This window comes from Rousettus aegyptiacus, unplaced genomic scaffold (genome assembly GCF_014176215.1).
Source record: "Rousettus aegyptiacus isolate mRouAeg1 unplaced genomic scaffold, mRouAeg1.p scaffold_m13_p_2, whole genome shotgun sequence".
NCBI classification, from domain to species: Eukaryota; Metazoa; Chordata; class Mammalia; order Chiroptera; family Pteropodidae; genus Rousettus; species Rousettus aegyptiacus.
The window spans coordinates 175,867,808-175,874,246 of NW_023416295.1; the positions used below are offsets into that span (position 1 = coordinate 175,867,808).

Here is a 6,439-nt window from a genome sequence, read left to right on the forward strand (position 1 = left end):
GCGCGCGGTGGTGTCCGAAAGCTGCCCGGCGGGGACTCTGCGTCCCGCGGACCTGCCCGCTGAGCTGCCCGCCGAGCTGCCTTCGCTCCCGCTCGTGGCTGGGATGCCCCGCGGGCCGGCCCCTTGCCCTGCGACGGCCCCTTCGGTGGCCCCAGGTGGGTCGTGGTGGTGCCCCTCTGGGGACGGAACGCTCTTGGTCTCTGGCGGGGACTCCCTACGGGACGGTGGGCCCGCCGAACTGCTGGAGTGACGACTCGCGGGGCTCAGCGCCCGCTGTGTCTGGCCCCCCGCCCCGGGCGAAGCAGCCCCTCCGGGCCACCCCGCCCCCGGCCCCGCTTCCTGGCTCGGGCCTTCCCTGCTGGCTTCCCGTGAGGACACGGCCATGTCCGTCGCCATCACGCTTGAGTCCTGATGCAGACTGGCACCAGCGACATGGGCGGTGCTGGACAGAGGCCCCTGACCTTGGCCACTTGGAGAGGAGCAAGATGTGCTCTCTGTCCACCTACCCGGGGTGGCAGATCTCAGATAGACGAGGTGCCTGTGATAGACCTTGAAGGATGCCACCAGCTGGGGTGGCGATGGTGAACCAGGGAGGGGGAGTATGTGACATGCCTCCGGGTGTGGGGCGGGGCCGGCGGTGGGTGCACGAGGGCCTCACCCGCCTCCAGCCCCTTGTCCTCGGCACCTCAGAAGTAAGTCTCCTGAACTTTCCACACGTGACATGGGCAGGTGACTTGTTCGGCCAGTGACATAAGTGTGCAAAAGGCGGTGTGTCGGTCCGAAGCCTTACGAGGCCTCATGTGCTCTGCTTGCCCCCGTGGGCCTCTCCGGCCCCCCTAGCAGAGGGGCCCCGGCCGGGAGGAGAATGAGAGGGAGCTAAGAGCGGCCAAGCCCGGCGGGGCCGCCCAGCCCACGGGAGCCCGCCCAGACGTCCACGCTCACCGTTCACGCCCGGCCGAGTTTGGGGCCATTCCTTAGGTGACAGTGGCTAACCTCCACCTCCCTTCCCTATGTGTCTCATTTTCTTCAAGCTGAGAAGATGTAATGCTTTTACAAGATTTTATTTTACTTTACTTTATTATTTTATTTGATATTTTTATGCCTACAGCTCCCAGTCTTCCTGGGTGGTCTCCCGTCCGAGTACTCACCAGGCCCGACCCTGCTTAGCTTCCAAGATCAGACGGGCTCGGGCGTGCTCAGGGTGGCGTGGCCGCCGTAGACGCTTTCACAGTATTTGAGATGCCACCGTATCGAAGCCCCTCCTGGTCACTGAGGAGAATGCACTGCACTCTGCTCGCTGCTGCGTGTGACTCGGGGGCCTCGGCGGCCTCGGCGGCCGAGGCTCCCCACTCTGTCCCCCCAGCATGTGGTGGGGTTCACTAACCGTCTGCTCAGCCAGCGTGCCATGGGCCCGAGCAGCTCATTTCACTTCTAATTTAATTATCGATTACTCTTGCCTTGATGGCAAAGGGTCTGCGTGAAAATGCAATTACTTCCTTGTACCCGGGCGGTCTGGTTGTCTAATGATCGCCTCCCGCATGAGCCAGGCATCCATCCTGCTTTAATTAAACTAGCCTGTCAGAGGGGCCAGCCTGCTGCCTGCTCGGCCGGCTCCCGCCTCACCTGGGGCGAGAGGGCTTGGGCGCCCTGGACACAGACCACGGGGGCCGGGACCCTGCCTGGCACTTGGGAGCTGGGACAATGTCCAGGACCGAGATCCCAGGTCGACGGGCTCACCTTCATCGTCCCCATCCTTCTGGAGAAAAGCCATCTGTCGCCTTTGCCAAAACGCAGTCGTCACGGAGGTCTTGCTGCACCTAGAGTTCCCAGGTCATGGGACCATCACGTGGCACTAAGCGCCAGGGCCCAGGGCAGGAAGAGGCCCCAGCCAGGGCCACGGGCTGGAGGCGGAGCTGAACTTATTGCTTGGCCGCCCAGCACCCGGGCGCCCTGAGGAAGGTTAGTCTCTGGCCCTCGGCATCTTCATCCGTAACCAGGGACGACAGTGCGGGCTGCGATTCCTCAGCCCAGACTCGGGGCCGGGAGGGTTCCCCGCATTAGAGTTATCCTTCTGGATTTTGGCAAGGTGACACAATGTGGCACGCACATCACCATCCATGCCTGCAGGGCACAGGGCAAGTGCCCCCCAATTGGATTTAGTATTTAAGTAGCAAGGCATGACTCCTCAAACTAACAGACGTGATGAACAGTCTCGCGAGAATTCAGATTTTGTGGACAAATAAATTACGAAAAATCTTTTGGATTTTAGAGCTCGCCGGACTTCGGAATTTTGGGGTGAAATAATAGATGTAGACCCAATTCAGCAGGCTCCCGTGAGGGGTAAATAGGGCCCTGGGGCAGTCACTCGGCGCGGTGCTGGCGCATAGTAGGTTCTCAGTGAACCGTCATTTCCGCTCACCCGCCCGCTCTGAGCAGCACCTACCCGCTCCGAGCCCCACCGGGGTGCAAAAACACAGCCCCCACCCTCCAGAGCACGTGGATTCGGGGTGGAGGCGCCAGGCCACAGGGACGACCCCACCAGGAGGATGCACTGGCTCCCAGACGCTCGCCAGCTCTTCACAGAAGACAAAAAAGAACGAAAGGCCCGGCCGTGAACGCCGAAAAGATGCGCACCCTCCCGGGTACCTAAGAGAATCAAACAGACACACACACGAGATACTATGTTTCCGCTCTCAGCTTTGCAGGAGCTTTAAGTGCCCGGTGCCTGAGGCTGGTCCACCAAGGACTAGGAATGGAGCAAATAGGTTCTGCTCCTTTCTTGATGGATACTATTTTAATTTCTACTAAAAAAATCATCAGGGGTGTCTATTCTGGGACTCTCCTCCACAGAAATCGTGCCTGAAGTCTGCGCAGATACGTGAGTGACGCAGAGTGATCTCAGACTTGTTTGTAATTCCAGAACAGAGGAGCCTCTGAATTGTGTGTGGGAAGATGGGTGCACACGCTTAGCTGCAGCTGCATGGGGGAATATTACGCAGAGGTGAAGAAGGATAAGGAGACTTGTACTGAAGTGGAGTACGGTGAACGAGTCTCCTCAGCTGCCAAGTGAGGGTTCGAACTGCTCCTTCTTCACCGGGTCTTCCGAAGAGCGGGTCAAGGCTGCAGGGCACTTGCCGTGGAGAACAGGGCCCGCCGTGGGCCCGGCCCTGCCGTTTCCCTCACGACCCTCAGGTGCCGGCTGGGTGCCACGCAGGATCACCCCACAGGCCCGGGCTCGGCTCCGAGGACGAGCCCTGGAGCAGCAGGCAAGGCTGGGGGGAGGGGGGGCCGCGGACCTGGTCTGGCCTCTGCCACCCGCTCCCTGATGACTGCGGGCAAGTCACGCAGCCTCCCCGCACTGTGGCTTCTGCCTCCGTCAGCGCAGGGCGAGGGCCTGGTTCGGTACCAGACACCCGTCCGTGCGTGTTCGCGTGCGTGTCCCTCCACTCTGGGACGCCGGCTCGGAGACGCCCACGTGCGCGGACAGAGCCAGCGGCACCGCACGACGGCGTGTGCCCCCCGCCCCGCAGATCGCATTCGCGGCTCCCGCTCGGCTCCCGCCGCTGCGCGCCCTGCGGGGGCCCGGGCAGCGGGTGCGGCGGGCGCGTTTCTCGCGTGCGCTGTTGTTTTGCTAGGCACTTGGCGAGCGTCTGCTCCGGGCCGGGGACGCTCCGTGCGCCCGGGACGCGGGCGCGCCCCAGACGAGGGCGCCTGCCGGGCGGCGGACCCCCGCCGTTCGCGGGGCCGCGAGGCCTCCACCGGCGGGGGGCACGTTCTGCCCAAACACAGATGCGACCTCTGTTTTGCCACCGTGTCTGATCGTTAAAAGCTGCGTTTTGATGTATTTCCACTGGCTAAAGATTTAAGATAAAATTAATCTGCTGGCTCCAAATCTGAGTTACTGTCAAGGTTTAAACAGCGCCATTCAAGGGACAGCAGTCGGCGGAAGCCGCCGCATGGGGGAGTGGGGAGCTGGGGGGCTGGGTGTATGGGGGGGCTGCGCGCTCCAGCCCTCACGGCCCCCCACCCGCTGGGCGCTGTCCATCGTCCCCCGTCACCAAGGAGACGGACTGAGCCCCGCCCCCCAGGCTGCTGCTCCTTAGCTCCCCGGCATGGACCCCGCCTCTGCGTCGCCCGCATCGCCCGCGGAGCCCCAGGATAGCCCGGCAGGCCCGGGGCAGCCCCGCGTCTCGCTGCCGCTGCCCACCCACCGCTTCTGTCGGTCTTTAAAGTCAGCGCCGGTTCGAATCCGGCCTTGAGACGCCGTGGAGGGACGAGCCACGCGGCGGGTTTCCGAGCCAGGTGCTCACAGGTCCTGCTCACCCCAGCTGCGCTCGCGAGGTGACAGAGCGCTGGTCCCCAGGAGGGGTTCCACCCTCAGGACGAAGCGGGGCCGGGTCGTGCCCGGCCGAGGTGGAGTGGGGGAAGCAGTCTTGGGGGGCGGAGGGGGGCGCAGGGAGACGCGATAGGCGGGTCTGCGTCCTGGGGGAGCTCTGCCTCAGTTTCCCCGTCTGTCTGGGCTGGTGGTGGGCGAGAGGATCTCGCAGCCTTCCCTGCCCTGTCCCCTGTGACTTGCGGCTCCTGGGGAAGGGGTGGCCCCCGCTTGTGGTATAACCGGACCCTAGGGGCGACCAGGCGGGCGGAGGGAAGAGGCTCTATCACTGACCACCGCTCAGGCGGGTTCAGCCCGGGGAGCCGGCCTTAGACGCCCCGGGGTCTCCGGCCAGCACGTCAGTGCCCAGTGACAAAGGTCAGCGGTACATATATAAAAGCAATGTCTTCGATAGCCACATCTGGAATTTCCAAAGCTCTGAAGGTCATTTCTAGATATTGATCCTAAGAAAGAACAATTGAAGTTCACACAAAGGCGTAGGAAGAAAACTGTTTATCGTCACCGGGTCATCTGCGAGAGTGAGAAATTAGAACCCGCCTACATGTCCTAGGACAAGGAAATGGTTGAGTAAATTGCGCAGCCAAAAATGTTTGCAACGAGTTTGTCTTAACGCAGGGGAACGTAGCAGATTAAGTAACACGAACAACACGGTGAAAAATGATAATTAAAGGCCGATCTCAACTATACGAAATTAAATGGAAAGATAAAAGCGTTTTGTAGAAGCGTGACATAGGCCGATGCTCCTGCAGTGGTTTTTTTGCTGAGGAGCGAGATAATATGCTGGCTTTTTATTCTTAATTTTCGCATTTTCCAAAATGGGCCAGTATCATGTTCCGAGCCAGCACAAAACATGGCATTAAAAATTCTGGTAAGAAAAATGTCAACAGGATTTTCATTCTCCACCAGCTCCTCGGGTTCGCCCCGCCCTGGGCCAGAGCCGGGTGAATGGCGGGCACGGTGAACACTGGCAGGGCTCTCTGTGTCTGCAGCGAGCTTCCTCACACGCGACCTTGTCCGGTCATCAGACGACCTCCGTGTGGCAAACAGGAAAAGCTCTTTTTCTCACCCTTCTTTTTATTCGGCACTGTCGTGTATATTTATATATCACACGTTCAAAAGAATGCATAAAATAGCAATACCGTTTGCAGAAAAGTAATACGGCGAACACCGTGTCCACCTCCTAGGACGGAATATTCCAGAGCCTTGCGGGTCCCTTTCTACTCCCCCTCCCGCATTCCCTCCCCACCCCAGCCCACCCGTCGCATTGGGGGGGATCAGGGCAAGAGTGTCGAGCGCAGCCCCACGCACCATATGCCGACATATTTATGAATTATAAACCGAGTTAATGAACTGTTAAATAAAAGATGTTCTCGCCTCCTGCTTTGACAAATGTACCTTCGTAGCAACAAAGCTGAAAAGATGTATAAAATTACGGGTTATGTTTTGATAACTGAAAGCTGGCAAAATAGCAAAGAGAAGTGAATTTAATGATTATTGCATATGCCTGGGTGTTGTGTTGATGGGCCAATAATGCCTGGCTGAGTAATAAAACAAAAAACATGCATAATTTATGAGTTATTGTACACTTTTTCTATAAAATTTATTTTCTTGCCTTAACGTCAGCGAAATCACTAATCATGTTGTTATAATTAAGATTTTCACATGATTTGCATTTTATTGACAGTAATGACAAATGGACGGTCGCGTTTGGGTCGCCGTCCTTCTCAGGCGGTTTTGGAACGGGGTTTCGGCTTGGAGAAGCCCTGGAAGGGGCGCCCCTGCGCGAGGGGGCCGCGTCCGTCTGGAGCTTTGCTCGGGGCGCTTCGCCGCCGACAAGGGCCGCGCGCGACCCGGCGCCACTGGCGCGAGAGGCGCCGAACCGTTTCGACTCCGTGACGCGTCGCCGTCGCGTCTCGCCGGCCTCCGCCGCGGTCCATCGATTCTCGCAGCGTCGCGAGGAGCCGACCCGGGCTTCGTGCTGCTGCAGCCGGCTCTACGGAATGCGACTCTGAGGAGGAGAACCCTTTATAATTTTATTTAAAAAAT

General features: G+C 59.3%; 1 pseudogene; it reads right to left on the minus strand.

Moving 5' to 3' along the window:
- Positions 1 to 1,099: 1,099 nt before the first annotated feature.
- On the minus strand, positions 1,100 to 1,218 carry LOC118614249 (annotated as a pseudogene).
- Positions 1,219 to 6,439: the final 5,221 nt, after the last annotated feature.